The following is a 15,297-nucleotide window of genomic DNA, read 5'->3' on the forward strand; positions in this document are numbered from 1 at the left end:
TCCATACAGATGAGGAGACCCTTTAATGGCACAAGATTGCAGGCCTTAGAAAAGCGGTCTACTGTGACCATGATGGTGGTCTATCTGAGATAACTGCGGCGGTGATGGTGTTTGAGTGAAATTCACATTTTTTTCCCTTGACCATGAGCTGATGTAGTAGCAAACAAGTGAGCACAGTGTGTACTTGGGCCACATGGTCCTTGAAAGTGATGGAATATATCAGAACATCATCAATGTATACTATGACACATGAGTCCAATAAGTCCCTGAAAATTTCATTTACAAAAGCCCGGAACACCACTGGCACATTAGTTAGGCCATACAGCATTACTGAACATCCGTAGCGCCCCATAATGGTGTGAAAGGCAGTTTTCCACTCGTCCCCATCCTTGATTCTGATGAAGTTGTAGGCACTCTGCATGTCAAGCTTGGTAAAGAAGTGTTCCAGAGTTGGGAATACTAATGGTAGTGGGTAAGGGTACCTCACCATGATGTAGAATAAAGATTTCCCCATCCACTCTAGGTGGTCAAGCATGCAGAAATTGACAATTTGCGACCATGTCCTGACACAGCTGTAGCAGTTGGGTGGACGCATCCTAACCACCTGTTGGGTATTCGAAGATCTCCCAGATCAAATTTGAAATGTAATTGTTGAAGCTACAAACCTTGTGGTTGCTGTCCCAGACCACGGACACCCATTCAAGCCCTCCTGGTGAGCAGGGACATCATGAACATGTAGGCCTCAGGCTGGTGGGAAAAGAAAACATTGCACTTGTCTCAGGAAACCACGGCAGTGACCTGTAGCACTGTCAAACTTTTCAGGGAGTGACATCTTAACTGGTTCAGGCATGACCCTGGGTATGATGCTATGATGAGCTTGCATGGGGGTGGTGTTAGTTGCTGCAAAAATGTTTCCTAGGTGTGTGACAAGTGCCTGTAGTTGAGCAATACCCTCTGGATTTCCCATGGGTGAAGAATTCTATAAGGATTAGGACCTGAGTAGTATATTCAGTAGTATATTCTGTTCACTCTGACGCAAATGCAGTTTCAAATAAACTCTTAATACAGTCTAATCAGCAGCTTTTTTTTATTCATTTATTTTTATTAACTGGATACATAAGTCTGGAGTGGTGCATAACAGCAGCCTAGTATAACAATCACCTATGCACCTTAAACCAGACCAACTGAAAATTATAATCTAAATAGCATAAAAATAAATTGGTAGTATTCCAAGCTGCAGGAAAAGAAAGCCTTGTGAGCTATAGAAAGGCTCTTATGGTTGCAAGATCACCATACAATATCACTCCATCCCAACCTCGTTTCTGATTCAAATATGTAGGAAAGTTAACTATGAATAAAGCCACCACAGAAGCATGCATGAATTTTTTAAATGACCAAATTTTTGCTGCCAAGCAAAAATTCAGACTATTAATTTAAAGCCAGAAAATGTGATAATTACTCACGGTGATGATAATATAACCAGATTAGACCAGTAATTAGAGTAATTTACTCCCCTTCGACAGATTGAAGGCTGGAAAAAGGTAACATGGTCTGATGACTGTTGATTTCTTCCGAAGTACATAGATGGTAGGGTCGAAGAATGGAGACTGTTTCAGAGAAAACCGAGGCCTTACCCAGTATTAGAACAGTGTTCCTATGCTTCAAAACTTAGGTACTGTAACATGTAAAGTCATATACAGAGAACACCAAATTGACCAAAATTATCTGTCAATTTAGCAGACATTACAAGCATGCCATGTTCTTGATATTTATGGAACTGACATGCATTTCTGACAGATTTGGATAATTGTATGAATCATTTTGCATGTGTATATATTTTGCATACATCTGGCAAATGTTTGTGCAGTTTGCTTAAATGAATAAGAAATTATCTATCTATCTATCTATCTATCTATCTATCTATCTATCTATCTATCTATCTATCTATCTATCTAAAAACTGTAGATCCAGCATTTTCTTATGAATGCAAATCTATAACAAATTTGCACAGGTCAACCTGAGAAAGGTTTTTCTTACTTCATCACTTAATTAAAGTAAAGTCAAACTTTTACCAGAATCCCTATTAATGACATAAGTTTGTTCATATGGCTGAAACACTTGCTTGTCATTGAATTTGATTGTTTCATAGTGTTTCATTTAGAGTTTTAGATCAGAAGTAAGAAGATGTGACTTCTCTCAAAAACATTTTGGAAAGATTACAAAAGTAACAGAAGTTTCTCTGTCTGCTCTTTTTTTATCAGTTTTGTGTTTGTATGGTTTTTAGAAGTTTTAATCCCTGTTGCTTTTGTTGGTTAGTTTTAAATATTACGTTGCCTTAATTGCACATGTCAAGTATGATTAAGTCTGGAGCACCTATAAAACCAGGAGGGTGGGAACATGCAAATTAGATTTATGTAAAGGAGGTCAAAACTCAGAACTGGTTCCCCATCAAACCTACTTTCTTCTTAACTTAGATAAGATCTTATAGAATACCATTCTAATGGATCACTGAATGGATGGATGGTCAATAGTATTATTATTATTATTATTATTATTATTATTATTATTATTATTATTATTGTCAGGAACAGCTGGACAGTTCCCTGCCAGGCCCAGAGAGGGTGCTGGCAGGTGAACCTTGGAAGCCTGCTTCTTTGTGTGTCTTTTGTTACGCCCTTCCTATTGTTCCTATCCTGATTGTGTCACCTGTATCCCATTAGCCCTAATGTCTACCCCTATAAATAGGGATCCTTGTGTTTGTGTCCTTTCCCATGATTGTTATCTGTACTGTGGTTTCTGTTGGGGTTTTGTTTGTTAAGTTCCATGTCCAAGCTAAGGTCTAGGTTTTGTTTTCGTTTTGTTTTGTTTTGTTAACCACGCCATGTCTAGTGTTACATTTGTTTCCCTATGTCGCGTCTTAAATGTAATAAAAGCAGTGCTTCGCTGAATCCTGCGCATGGGTCTCATTACACCGTGTGCTGGCGTGCGCACACACACCACGGGCGTCTGGGGTCGAGCCCCGCATAGGGCGGGGGTCCCAGACGTTACAATTATTATTATGAAAGTACTATTTCAGTCTTTTACATTTTATATTCTATATGAAGTTAGTCTATAACATCCAAACCTGCTCAATAGCCATTTTTTTGCAATTATTAAAATGTCTTCTTTATGCTGCAGAATAATGAAGACCCTGTCCGTTTCTGTTTTGATGGTGACAAGAGGTGAGTTTCAAAAAAAAAGGGCTTCTAAAAACACAGGTAGCTTTAATGAGTAAGCGTTCACTTGCTCATTAGAGATTTAAATCTAAATCTTTCTGGAAAGCTGCTTTGTTTCAATGACCATATTATTACCATCTAAATACATCTGAACTGATTTGAATTCAATGAAATCAGAGCTCTTTGTAAAGTGAATGATATATACACAAAATCCTATACATCCACAGATACATTTGTCTACATACAGACGGACTGAATAAACACGAAATGTGAATAAACGTGCTACTGTTATTCACTAAATAGAACACAGTTGATAAAATCTGTGCAGAAATTTAGTGGTTTTTGGTCTCCACTTTGTTATAGGTGATTCTTTTCTGAAGTGTTCCTACTCTTTTCCAAGGAATGGTGGCTGGTGTGATCATAAAGAACATCTCTGCCTTTTCTCAAATGGCTGCATTACTTATGAGCTGATGATCCCTCCATGTATGTCTCCTCTTGTTTTACTTCATCATCATTGCACCTCACAGACTGTTTATATAACATAGCAGCACATTCTCCAACTTAACTAAACCACTTAAACACATACTGTACATACACACTGAATAACATGGTTCAGATATGCCATGTTAGTCGTTACCCCCCTAGCTTGTCCTGAAACACATCTCAGTGCAAATCCCCACTAAACCATGCTATAACTTAAAGCATGTAAATTATATCAGGTTTGCTTAAGGACTTGAATTGACTGCTAAATGTTCTTTATCTCCTTAGATACGTATTACAAGGAATGCCGTTCATTCTTTCATAGATACCAGAAGCACTCAGACTTTTCTAAAAATATTCAGTTCTTCCCTTAGCACTGGATATTTACTCTACCTAATTCCTTTAAACTTGAAGTTATCAAACATCTGATTAAAACCCCCTGACAGTTGGCCAATATCAAACCCATGCTAGAAAAGGTTGTGGCACAGCAATTTTCTTGATGCCTACATTACATTCATAAAATCTAACAGTCAGGATTTAGGCCTCATCATACTGTAGTGGTTAATGACCAACTCCTGGCCTCTGATCTAGGTTATGCATATTTGCTTTTGTTATTGCAGCAGAGTGTGAATTTTGACACCACTCATCATGTAATTCTTCTCAGTAGACTAGAAAATGTTTGAGTTAAGGGAATGGCCCATTCCCTGGATCAGGTCTTATTTGGCTGATTATTATCAGTTTGTAGTTGTGAATGCTACATATACAAATCACTATGCATACTTCATGATGCATACAAATGGTTTAATGTTCTACAAAAAGTTTGGTGTTCGACAAAGGTTCTGTTAAACTTGCATTAGCTTTCAGTGTTTTGCTGATAAAGCATTAGAATACATTGATATACAGTATGTGTCAGCAAATATAGATGTGAGAAGACACCAGCTTAATAAAGTCAAGAAACAAAACGCAAAACATGCCAAAAATATTGGAAAAGAGTTATTGTCCTTATCCACTGTGTAGAATGATGATGGCAAGATATAGGTATATAGGTATAAAAAACTTGTAGAAAACAACAATATTGGGCAACATACCCTGAAAGAAGGCGAACGGGAAGCAAACTGGATTCTGTAGCCTGATGCACCCGGCAGAAACTTCCATGTTGCCAGGTGGTTTGAGAGAGGTGTTAGCCTCTTGCTGTTCTCACCTTGCATAGTGCCCTAAAACAGCAAGCTGGCAGAGGCTAACTCAGGAGGTGGCAACACATAAGGAGCAGGAGCATAGGCAGTCATGGCTGAACCCCAAAGCACCGGAGGTGGCAGGGTAGGCAGCAGTAGAAATGGCCCTAAAAGGGGATCCCTGAGAACCCTAGCCACCTGGGGCGTTAGATGGTTGTTTCTTGCCTGGAGGACCTGCCCCAGAGCGCTGGCCAGCCACCCAGATTTTACATGGGGTGGCTCAGGCTGCAACGCTAGCCTTCTTTTCCTGCCTCAGCAGGCCAGGCTACTGGCCTAGCCCTAGCTCCTCACTGGCGCAACATCAGGTCATGTAAAAGAAAGGTTACTCCCTTTCTTTTATCTCTGTCAGATTGCCTAAGGCAGCTTAAAGTAGATACCCCTTGTTTTGAGTGAACCCTTGATATGTCTAACTGACTCGATCCTAATGATCTGAGTTGTCTGTTAGGCTTATATTCAGTAAGCATGTCTGCAATGTATTTAGGTCCTAAGCTGTTTAGTGATTTATAAGCAAGTAGTAGTACCTTAAAATCAATCCTAAATGTAATTGGAAGCCAGTGTAGGAACCTGAGCCTGTGCTCACCAGCTAGCACGTGTTTACAGACATATTCAACCTCTCCTTAACCCAGTCAGCAATCCCCACATGCTTCAAAGAGTCCATCATTGTTCCTGTCCAGAAGAAACCCCATCCTGTTTCCCTCAATGACTACCACCCTGTAGTCCTGACCTCAGTAGTGATGAAGTGCTTTGAGAGGCTGGTCAAAGACTTCATCATCACTTCACTACCAGACACACTGGATCCACTACAGTTCGCCTACCGCCCGAACCGCTCAACTGAGGATGCCATTTCCCATCTCCTTCACACATCACTCAGTCACCTGGCCACTAGGAAGGGGAATCATGTTAGAATGCTGTTTGTCGACTACAGTTCAGCGTTTAACACTATAATCCCCTCTACACTCACCACCAAGCTGGAGCACCTGGGACTCATCTCAGTCTCTTTGTCACTGGATCTCCAATTTCCTAACTGGCAGACCACAGGCAGTAAGGATGGGCAGACATGTCTCAGCCTCACTCACCCTCAGCACTGGAGCCCCCCCAGGGTTGTGTTCTGAGCCCCCTGCTGCACTCTTTGTAGACGTATGACTGCATGGCTACTACCAACTCCACCAACATCATCAAGTTTGCTGACGACACCATTGTGGTCAGATTGATCTCCGACAACAATGAGATGGCCTACCTGGAGGAGATTAAGACTCTGGAGAACTGGTGCCAGAGGAGCAACCTTCACCTTAACGTCAGCAAGACTAAGGAGCTGATAGTGGACTTCAGCAAAAAGCAGGAGAGGAACTACCAGACCTCTGTGATCAACAAGCCCAGGGAAGAGAGTGCACAGCTTCAGATACCTCGGTGTTCACATCACGCAGGACCTGTCATGGTCCTGTCACATCACTGTTCAACACTCTCTCTCTCACACACACACACACATTTTAGACTTTAGACTGCCCGCTAAGGAGCTAAGGAACTTTTACTCCTGCACCATAGAGAGCATCCTGACGGGAAACATCACAACCTGGTTCGGAAACAGCACCGTGCAGGACAGACGAGCTCTTCAGAGGGTGGTGCGATCAGCTGAGCGCATCATCCATAACAAGTTCCCTGACCTGCACTCAATCTACCACAAGTGGTGGTGGACCAAGTCCAGGAAGATCGTGAAGGACCTCAGCCACCCCAACAATGGGCTTTTTGCTCTGTTGAGGTCAGGGAAGCGCTTCTGCTCCCTGAAGGCCAACACAGAAAGACTAAGGAGAAGCTTCTTCCCGCAGGCTATACGGTCTCTCAACCAGAACTCCACATAGGACTCAACTGATTGGACTTGCTATGCTTCCTACACACGTGTTGGAAAACACCAAAACCAACCACACAGCACATAAAACATAAACATACAGTATATGGCACATTCTGCTCCCATTTATACACAAAGAGGACTTGTGCACATCTGCACTTTAAAGATGGACAATACCACTGCTTCTCATCATCTCACCACCTTATTTCACTACATGACCATCCCGTACTGCTGCTGTCTGCACCTTGCACATTATTGCACACTATTCACCTTATATAGTTCTGTATAATAGAGTTGTTACATTTTACATTTATTTATATATATATTCTATATTTTATATACATATTCTGTATACATATTTACCCTACCTTACTTTATTTATATTTTATTTTATTTATATTATATTTTATATATAATATAATAGTAATTATTAGTAATTAAATAGTATATTATAGTCATTTTTATATTTTATATTTTGTATTTTATATTTTACATTTTATCCTTGTCTTTTTTCTGTCCTTATTCCTTTTTCCTTTTCAAGGGTCAAAACAAATAGTCGTGTAAGCATTTCACTGCATATCATACTGTGGATGATTATGTATGTGACAAGTAAAATCTGAATTTGATTTGGAACATACATGTATGTCTGACAGATACGGATAATTGTATGGATCGTTTTGCATGTGTACTTATTTCGCATACATTTGGCAAAACATGCAATTTGCTTAAATAAATAAGTAAATAAAATAAATAAATGGTAAACACGAGAAAGGTTTTTCTCACGTCATTGCTTAATTACTAAAGTAAAGTCAAAACTTTTACCAGAATTCCTATTAATCTGGCACGACATCAATTTGTTCATATTGTAGAAACACCGTGTTCATTGTTACTTCTTGAATTTTATTGTTTCATAGTGTCATAGCAGCAGTGCCAGATGTTACTTCTCAGAAAAAAGTCTTGGAAAGATTACACAAGAAACCTTCAAGTTTCTCTGTCTGCTCTTGTTATCAGCTTTATTTATTTGTATCTTTAAGTTTTAATCACTGTTGCTGTTGTTGGTTATGTCTATATATTATGTATACATGTTAAGTATGATTAAGTCTGGAGCACCTATGAAACCAGGAGGGTGGGAACATGCAAATCAGATTTATTTAAAGGAGGTCAAAAACTCAAAACTGGTTCTCTGTCAAAGCTACTTTCTCTTTACTTCAATCTCCAAGACTGAAGGTAAGATCTTGTAGAATACCATCCTAATAGATCACTTGAAGGATGATTCTTATAAAAGTATTATTTCAGTCTTTTACATTTTCTATTCTTTATGTAGTTAGTCTATAACAGCCAAACCTGCTCACTGGCTATTATTAAAAGGTCTTCTTTATGCTGCAGAATAATGAAGACTCTTTTCGTGACTCTGATACTTGCTATGATGATGACAAGAGGTGAGTTTCAAACAGGCTTCTAAAAGCACAGGTAGCAAGCACTGGCTTCCTCATTAGAGATTTAAATCTAAATCTATAGATCTATAGATTTAATTCTAAATCTATGAACCTTAAAGCTGCTTTGTATCAATGCCCACATTATTACCATCTAAATAAATCTGAACTGATTTGAACGTGAATTCAGAGCTCTTTGTGAAGTGAATGTCTGCATGATATACAGTACACACACAAAGCACAGATACATTTGTCCACATGCAGATGGACTGAATAAACATAAAAGGTGAATGAATGTGCTACTGTTATTTAATAAATAGAAAAAAATTGATAAAATCTTTGCAGAAACTTGCAGTTTTTGGTCTCCACTCTGTTACAGGTGATTCTATTCTGAAGTGTTCCTACTGTCATCCAAAGCGTGGTGGCTGGTGTGAACATAAAGAACATCTCTGCCTTTTCTCAAATGGCTGTATTACTTATGAGCTGATGATCCCTCCATGTATGTCTCCTCTTGTGTTACTTCATCATCATTGCACCTCACAGACTGTTTATATAACATAGCAGCACATTCTCCAACTTAACCAAACCACTTAAACACACACACACACACACATATATGTGTATAATGTATAATGTAAATATATAAACACATCTCAGTGCAAATCCCCACTAAACCATGCCCATACCTGCTACAACTTAAAGCATGTAAATTATATCAGGTTTGCTTAAGGACTTGAATTGACTGCTGAATGTTCTTTATCTCCTTAGATACATATGTCAAGGAATGCCACTCTTTGACAAACTGCCGTCGTCTACAGAGCACACCAAATGTGAGAGTCCAGTGTTGCAATACAGACCTCTGCAATGGTCCTGAATATGCTTAATCTAAAATATACTTTCCTCAGTATTACTGTCATTTTTTGTTGTTTTTAAGCATGTAAACAGCAAGATCAGTCATATTTTTTTTATCACTCTGACACAAATACAGTTTCGAGTCAAATCCTGAAGTGAAGAAATACATTCTCCTTTACTGCAGACTTATTTTTATTTTTAACAAGGGGCTGTGGAGCATGACAAAATCTGACATACTCTATTATTTGCAGACTTAGGGTATTACCATGTGAACTTGATCAATTTTGCTACACTGTAGATTACGTAGAGCCACTTAAAATAAATCACCGAGAGAAAATTAGCAGCCTGGTATAATAATCACACATGCACCTAAAACTACACGAGGTGAAAATTAGAAGGTAAATTATGTCAGATTAAACTAGCAGTATTTCAAACAGCATTGGAAGACAGACTTGAGTCTTAGAAAGACTCTTTACTGCTAGATCAACTTACTGACCAACATACAAACATATCTACAAAATTATCCTAGATTATTGTGAAATTCTGTAGTATAGTAGTTAACTAGGAATGAGACTATCACACAACATGCACAATATCAAGCAAAAATTTAAAGCCAGAAAATGTGGTAACTAACCATGGTGATGACAGTATAAGTAGATTATAATGCTTGTGGACTAGATCTCTTAGTTTCACCTTTCTTTAAACAGAAAACTTTCCTCTACCTAAATCCTTTAATCTAGCAGTTATCAGAACCCTGACCTCAACCCCTGACAGCTGTCCAACTATTGGCCCATGTTAGAAAAGACACAGCGATTTTGTTGATGCCTACATAACATTCATGAAATCTAGGAGTCAGGATTTAGGCCTCATCATACTGTAGCACTGAGACAGCAATGGTTAAAGTGGTAAATGACCAACTCCTGGCCTGTGATCTGGGATATGTATCCTTGCTTGTGTTAGTGCAGAGGAGTGAGGCTTTTGACACCACTGATCATATTATTCTTCGAGGTAGACTAGAAAATGTTTGAGTTAAGGGAATGGCTATCTCCTGGTTCAGGTCTTATTTGGCTGATCATTATTAGTTTGTAGATGTAACTTCACTATGCGTACTAATTGTTTGGTGTTCTACAAAAAGTTTGGTGTCCAACAATGTTCCGTTTTAGGCCCGCCGCTTGTTTCTCTATGTATGCTACCTCTGGTTACAATTATTCGTATATTTGGTATTAGCTTTCACTGTTTTGCTGATAAAACACAGTTATATGTTTCAGCAAATACAGATGTGAAAAGACACCAGCTTAATACTTTCAAGGAATGTAAAAATGTCAAAACATACCAATCATAATGCCAAAATGTAGGTAAAGTGATATGGTCCATATTCACTGTGTAGAATGGTGATGGCACCCATGTTATTGGGTTATTTCACTTTAGCTGATACTGGACTCTAGTCAAAATCGTGAATATTGTGGGAATCATGGATACCTCCGAATACTAATATATATTGACACAAATGCACATCTGTCTCTGTTACACCGCTGAAAATACAGCATAATTTCACCTTCCAGTACAAACATTACACAAATCCATGTCAACAAAATGATTTCTAGAAGAAAAAGATCTGTACATTTTAATGCCCTGTAAGAGTCAAGATAAAGGTCCTAGTGAAAAATAAAATACTTGAAGAGAAGACAGGAGATTCCCTAGAAATTCAATAGATTTAGAGAGTTGAATAAAATTGGCAATTCCAGAATTGTGTACACTCTACAAAGAAGTTTCTAGACTCTTACATTAAAAAAAAAAAAGACAAAAGCAGTACTGGTTTACTGTATAATTTGTACAATTAGTTTATTAACTTTCTGCCATTAGACAGTCCTATACAATGAACAATATTCATGAAACATGTAAAGATGCTCAGCTGGTTTACATGAAAGCATAAAAATTTATATTATAGGTACCAACAGTGGGTTGGTGGCTCATTTCAGCCCTACCTTGTGATCCTTTGCTATGCAGGGCCCAAAGAAAACGGTCCATCATGACTCATTCAACCAACCTTGGTTGCGGCAAGTTGGTTGGGCTGGAGCCAGTGGCAGGCAACTCATAAAACATTGTCTATTTGTGCCTGGGGGATTGGTCCCGCGCCGTAGGTTTATTTATGGAATGAAGCGGCTGCATTAGCGTACAAAACGAACCAGAGTCTCTTACTTGAGCTTCTTGTAGTCCTTAGTCCTTGTCAGAGTTCAAGGCGTAGAAGGCTCTCCATACAGAATGGGCAAGAATGTGGGCCCAGTCCTCCTTGGATACAAATCCATAACAAAATTACACAAGTCAAAGTGAGAAAGGTTTTTCTTACTTCATCGCTTAATTAATAAAGCAAATTTGTTACCAAAACTGTTACCAGAATTCCTATTGATCTAGCATGAGTTTGTTCGTGTTGTTGAAACACATTGTTTGCTTGTCCTTGAATTTTATTTGTTTCAAAGTGTTTCATTTAGACTTTCATAAGGAGATGTGATTTCTCTGATAAAGGTCTAGGAAAGATTACAAAAGGAACATTCAAGTTTCTCTGTCTGCTCTTGTTATCAGCTTTGCTTGCTTATACTGTATGTGTAGGGTTCTTAAAAGTTTTAATCATTGTTGCTTTGGGTGGTTAGTTTTAAATATGCTTAAGTTTCAGGAGGGTAGGAACAGGCAGATCAGATTTATTTAAAGAAGGTCAAAACTGGTTCTCCATCAAAGCTGCTTTATCCTTTACTTCACTCTCTAACGCTGAAGGTAAGCATCTTCTAATTCCATGGTCTTTCCTGATGTTTATTTCTTTCTACATTGTAAAACAATGCTGAAGGCGGCCGAAATACACAATAATGTCCTTTGAACAGTTGATATTGAGATATGTCTGCTACTGATGCTCTGTAAAGCCTTCATAACGGTTCTAATCTGAGGTGCTGTTAATTGGTGATTTCTGAGGCTGGTGACTCTAAATGAACTTCTCCTCTGCAGCAGAGGTCAGTTTTGGTCTTGCTTTCCTGGGATGGTCTTCATGTGAGCCAGTTTCATCATGGTGCTTGATGGGTTTTGCAAATGCACTTGACAATACTGTTCTTGCAACAGAACTATTCCAGAACACCTGACCTTCATGTCTTAAAATAACAACTGACTGTTGTTTTTTGTCATTACATATGGATTACTGAAGTCCATGTGTGTTATTTCATAGTTTTGAAATCTCCAGTATTGTTCTAGAATGTAGAAAATAAATCCCTAAACAAAAAACATTTAATTAAAAGGTGTGTCCAAACTTTTGACTAGTAGTGTATGCATTGAATAACATGGTTCAGAGTCATTACCCCCCTAGCTTGTCCTGAAACACCTGTCAGTGCAAATCCCCACTAAACCATGCCCATACCTGCTACAACTTACAGCATTTAAATTATATCAGGTTTACATAATGACTTGAACTGACTCCTTAGATACATATTACAAGGCATGCTTGCATATATCACACTGCCGTCGTCTACAGAACACACCAAATGTAAGAGTCCAGTGTTGCAATACAGACCTCTGCAATGCTTCTGAAAACGTTTAATCTAAAACATAACTTCCTTAGTATTACTGTTGCTTTTTCAATCATGTGAACAGCAACATCAGTAGTATATTCTGTTCACTCTGACACAAATACAGTATTGAGTCAAATCCTGTACTGAAGAAATACAATCTTCTTTTCAGCAGCTTGATTTTTATTTTTATTTTTTAACAGGGGGCTGTGAAGCATGACAAAAGCTGACTTACTCTATTATTTGCAGACTTAGGGTATTACCCAGTGAACTAGAACAGGGGACTAAATGCTTAGAGTCACAGTTTTTCTTCACTGTAGATAATGCAGCTCCACTTTTAAAATGTAAATCATGTAAAACTAAATTTGTAGTATTCCAAACATCACAAAAAGATAGACTAGATCAACATACTGACCAACATCAAACATATCTCTCCACCCTAATCGAAAATCGACCCTTAGCACTGGGTATTTACTCTCCTTATATCCATTAAACTAGCAGTTATAAAACCCCTGATTAAAAACCCCTGACCTCAACTGCTAACAGCTGTCCAACTATTGGCAATTATGAAACCTATGCTAGAAAGGTTGTAGCAGAGCAAATATGTTCATGTCTATGTAACATTCATGAAATCTATCAGGATTTAGGCCTCATCATAGCACTGGGACAGCAGTGGTTAAAGTGGTAAATGACCAATTCCTGGCCTCTGATCTGGGTTCTGTGTCCTTGCTTGTGTTAGTGTTGCAGAGTGCAGCTTTTGACACCAATGATCATATTATTCTCCTAGGTAGAATAGAAGAGGTTTGAGTTAAGGGGATCTCTGTAAGGAGGAGCCGGAGGCCGCAGGAGTCGAATCCATAAGCGGATCTTTATTAATAATAATGTAAGTAATTATCACACAGGCAAAATCGCAGTCAAAAAAACAAAAAAGTCAAAAACCGGAAAACCACTGGGACGAGAAAACAAAACCGAAAGCACAAAACGAAGCGCGTAGTCAGAGAAACAGGCAGGGTCATGCACGGAAATCAATATCAGAGGCAAGGCAAGAATCGGACGTGGAAAACGGGCAAGGATCATACACAAAATCACTCTCAAACACAGAAACGCTCAGTAGGTCACGTGAGGACGATACTTCGCGTAAAACAATGCGTGTGTGGGATATTTATGTCCGTGGGAAACCAGTCAGTGAGTCACGTGAGCAATTAGTATTCCGGAGAGGGTTCGCGTTCGTGTTGGGATGTTACAATGGCTCTTTTTTGGCTGATCATTATCAGTTTGTAGACATAAATGCTAACTTCACTATGCATACTAATGGTAAAGTTTTGTGTACCACAAGGTTCTGTTTTAGGCCCACTGCAAATCATGGAAACCATGGGAATAACAGATCTACTTTGACACAATATTTGCAAGCTGCAATCTGTTACACAGCTGAAAATCAAGAATAGTTCCACCCTCCAGTATGAAAACAACACAAATCTAAAGTAAAAAAAAAAAAAGGTTATGGTTTCAAGAAGAAAAAGATCTTTGCGCTTTAGAACGGCCCAGGCAGAGCCAAGTTATAGGTCCTATTACAAATTTGCAGACTTACTTGTAGAGGGGAATTATATAGATCTAGAGGAAGGAAGAGTGGAATAAATCTGGTAAATCAAGATGTGTTGACTCTGCAGAAGAAATCTGTAAAGCTTTACCGTGTTATTTGTACAATCAGTTTATTAATTCTTTGGCATTGCACAATCCCATAGACAAACAATATACATGACACAAAACAAAGGTGCTCAGCCATCAGCTGCTTTACAAGCATAAAAAATTCTAATGGACAGATTTTCAATGACTTACAGTGAAGTGTTAAAAAATAACACACGGTTACACACAGAACCCCTGTTTTATTGTGAATATAATAACAACTGATAGAAATGGATCAGATCAGTGATGAAATTTTACCTGACCTCCTAACTCAGCAGTGTGCGCTCATCATCAACACTAGGTGGGAGTATCTTACTATTTCTGGAAGAAAGGCCTGCACAGCTGAACTCAGCTGTTCTCCTGTCTGCTGGAATATCCACACATCCCAAACTTCTTTTAAGTGAAAGATCCCCATGAATCAGTAGAGTACAGAGTACAGTAGCCAGAAACTGTTGAGGTAGACAATTTGGATGTGGTACCTTAGTGGTTAAGGTGTTAGACTACTGATCATAAGGTTGTGTGTACGAATAGGTCCATCAAGCTGTCACTGCAGGGCCTATGAGCAGGTCCCTTAACCCTTAACTGCTCAGTTGTATAAAAAATGTGATAAAAATGTAAGTTGGTCTGGATAATGCTGTAAATGTAAAAAAGAACACCTGCTCATTTATGCATTTATCCAATCATACCTCAGTAGCATAATAGATCACTGCCTGGTTTGGGAATTGCGCCGTTTCGGATCGCAAGACCCTTCAGCGGATAGTGAGGATAGCTGAGAAGATCATCAAAGTCTCTCTTCCCTCTATTACAGACACACGCTGCATCCGCAAAGCTTACAGCATTGTGGATGATCCCACACACCCTTCACACACACTCTTCACCCTTCTGCCATCCGGAAAGAGGTACCGAAGCATTCGGACCCGCACAACCGGACTTTTAAACAGTTTCTTCCCTCAGGCAATCAGGTATCTCAACAGAGAACTGAGCTGAACTGATCACACACACACACATACATCC

At 38.9% G+C, this 15,297-nt stretch overlaps 1 long non-coding RNA gene across 1 annotated transcript; it reads left to right on the plus strand.

Moving 5' to 3' along the window:
- The first annotated feature begins 7,955 nt into the window (after positions 1 to 7,955).
- On the plus strand, positions 7,956 to 10,504 carry LOC131342000 (uncharacterized). Its single transcript, XR_009202945.1, has 4 exons — positions 7,956 to 7,997; positions 8,157 to 8,209; positions 8,583 to 8,702; positions 8,972 to 10,504. It is a non-coding gene; the product is annotated as an uncharacterized LOC131342000 (long non-coding RNA).
- The last annotated feature ends 4,793 nt before the right edge of the window (positions 10,505 to 15,297 follow it).

This window comes from Hemibagrus wyckioides, linkage group LG20 (assembly GCF_019097595.1).
Source record: "Hemibagrus wyckioides isolate EC202008001 linkage group LG20, SWU_Hwy_1.0, whole genome shotgun sequence".
Lineage (NCBI taxonomy): Eukaryota > Metazoa > Chordata > Actinopteri > Siluriformes > Bagridae > Hemibagrus > Hemibagrus wyckioides.